The sequence below is a fragment of the Crocodylus porosus genome, unplaced genomic scaffold (assembly GCF_001723895.1).
Source record: "Crocodylus porosus isolate Cpor-Errol unplaced genomic scaffold, CroPor_comp1, whole genome shotgun sequence".
NCBI lineage: Eukaryota > Metazoa > Chordata > Crocodylia > Crocodylidae > Crocodylus > Crocodylus porosus.
This window is the reverse complement of record NW_017728951.1, coordinates 10694796-10697437: the sequence shown is the minus strand read 5'-3', so window position 1 is coordinate 10697437 and position 2642 is coordinate 10694796. Positions and strand designations below refer to the sequence as shown.

Here is a 2642-nt window from a genome sequence, read left to right as displayed (position 1 = left end):
GCATACATTGTTTATTTCTGCAACTAATAAAAATAAGTACATTTGAAGTTTGTGTAGACTTCCCAAAGGAAAAGTAGCCTGGACATTTTATATCCAGGATATAATTTAACCCTCTAGCTGTAAGATGAAGTTTTGTCTTGTGCTTACTGCAAAAATGTCTTTGCAAAAATGGGTCATCTCCTGTTTCTCCTCCATTAGATCTTGGGAACCTTTACATTGTATTTACTTTTTATTTTATTCTTGTGGACCCTTTTTGATGAATGGTGGCCTGTAAATATAACAGGGTAGACTGTGTCTTGGGAGGCCCTTTCCTATCCTATATTGAACTTCATTATGTTATGTAAGTGTTATTGGATGCAAGCAATTACCTGCAATCCTTCTTAGACTAGCTTTACTTGCTTGGTCTTTCTAAGTGACCACCATGGAGTCAGTGTAAGAACATTTACCTCTATTCAGGGTTGCGGGGGGCGGGATTTAAACATTCAGGTAGACAGGTAAGCAGGCATTATCTGAAACAACATGGATAAAAATGTATACCTCTTCCTGTGGATTTTAGTTCAAATCTGTTTTTTGTTGGAGTCAAGGGATTTCATTTATATATAAATTACCAGTTAAATCTCAACTTGTGTATTACTCATGTAGTGCACTGTAATGTTACTACCACTCTTTGCTATCCGTATAATTTAAAAGCCTCTTTTTCTTTTTTCTTACTAGCAACAGGTCTGCAAATTCCTCATTTCATCCCAAACTTTCTTCCCTAGGTCTTCCCTGACTTTTACTGAAACTGTATAATATTCTATAATCTCACTGTGTAACATAAAATGTTGAGATGGTTTCACTTTATTCTTGCAGATACTGCTTGTTACGTCATATGCATGGTATGAATTCTGCATTGATTTGATAATTTATGTAGTACCAGGCAGGCAATAACTTTCACAATTTGCAGTCTGATTAAAATGTATATATTCAGCAGCAATACATCTACAAAGTGTTTGCTCATTCATGGGTCAAATGAATTAGATTAATTGAAAATTATGACAAGGCAGTTGAGAGGACCTGAGGTGCTGAGGCTGAAAACAAACAGAATAAGAATGAGAGGTATGGGAGGAAAACAGGGATCCTAAATAAAGGAAGAATGAGGGGATGGAATGACAGTGTTGGTGAGACGGAAAGCAGGGGAGCAAATGTTAGGAAACATGGCAGGACAATGATACAGAAGGCAGAAAAAAGCCCACGAGTATGGGAGGGATAAAATATGCAAAGAAGGTAGTGTAGTGGCAGCTGAAAGGGTTGGGTCAGAAAAGACCAGTTAATGTAGGGGGGAAGGTTAAGAGATTGGGTAAGAGAGATGGCAAGAATTGGCATTCTGCATCATGTGCTACATCTAACACCTGAATTTTGCTAGGTTTTTTTTTCAGGGTGGCTTGATTAAACCTAGAAAAGAAAAACTGTGAGCACCATGGAGTTTAGAGAGTGCTGAGATTTGTTTCTGCAGAGCATTTGTTGGTGGCCCACAGAGAACTAGCTGGCTGGCTCTCATCTCCAGCTGCCCCCACATTTCTCTAGGCTTCTCCTGAGTGGGAAGTGCCTGGAGGTCTGCAGCAGCAGCTGGAATTGAGGAGGAGGGAGCCAATCTAACTGACTGTACAAAAGCAGCCTCTGGCACAAGTTTCTTGAGTTTTTGTTCCTTGGTGTCAGCAAATTCAGACAGATTAAGCATATGTGCCAGCTAAGATCCTACATTCTTTGAGGCGTTTTATACATTGATTTTTTGAAAAGAGAAAAAGAAAATGGAAGGTGTAAAATGTTCCTATACAAGTGGGAAGCACAATCATTCTGGTTGCATGCTGTGGTTATTATAGATGGGCTAGATTTGAATTGTTAGTCAACAATTTATTCCACCAATTTCATTCCTTTAACGTTTGAACACATTCATTGTTTTGAAATTATTTACAATTTTCTTCAGCAAACAGTCGTCAGTTAGCTGGCCATTTTGCAAATGTTTGCATTTTTCCATTCCAAATTTGTTGTAGATCAGGCACAGTGTTATATGGTTATGCTACTAATACGTAGCAACTTATTACCTAGTGAATCAATATAACATTCAACATTCACAGTATGCTGCTTAGTTGCATCATTCACGTGGTATGAGTTCTGCATTGATTTGGTGATTTATGTAGCTAACCAGTACCAGGCAGGCAGTAACTTCCACAATTTACAATCTGATTAAAATTCATATATTCAACTGCAAGCTCTTTAGACTGTCCTTGCCTTATTGTGCTTAAAGCTGGTAGGGAAATTTTTGACAAAGCAGACTTTCTTTGGGAAACACTTCATCTTTTGAATTCAGACTTCCTCTGGGAAGGGGTCAGTTTAATTGGTGAGGTTGCTAAAGTCCAGGATAGATGTTAATTTTTCTCTGGAAAGCAGTGAGATTCACCCCCTCTCAGATTATGCAGCTGCCACATGGTAAGGGCTCTCATCTCATGTGGGAGACTCAGGATCAATTCCTGGTTTTGAATTGGAGAGAACAGGGATTTGAATCTGTTTGTCATATTACAGCTGAATGTCTGAAAAAGGACAATTTACTGTTCTCAGAGATTTACTATTCTGTGTGTGAGTGAGAGAGATTGTATTTTTCC

The 2642-nt window shown here is 38.4% G+C and overlaps 1 protein-coding gene across 1 annotated transcript in view; it reads left to right on the top strand.

Annotated features, from left to right (window-relative positions):
• HTRA1 (HtrA serine peptidase 1) overlaps window positions 1-2642 on the top strand; it is a gene marked incomplete at its 5' end in the record, with an annotated part of 55285 nt that overhangs the window by 30255 nt on the left and 22388 nt on the right. The gene's annotated exons all lie outside the window — the stretch shown is intronic.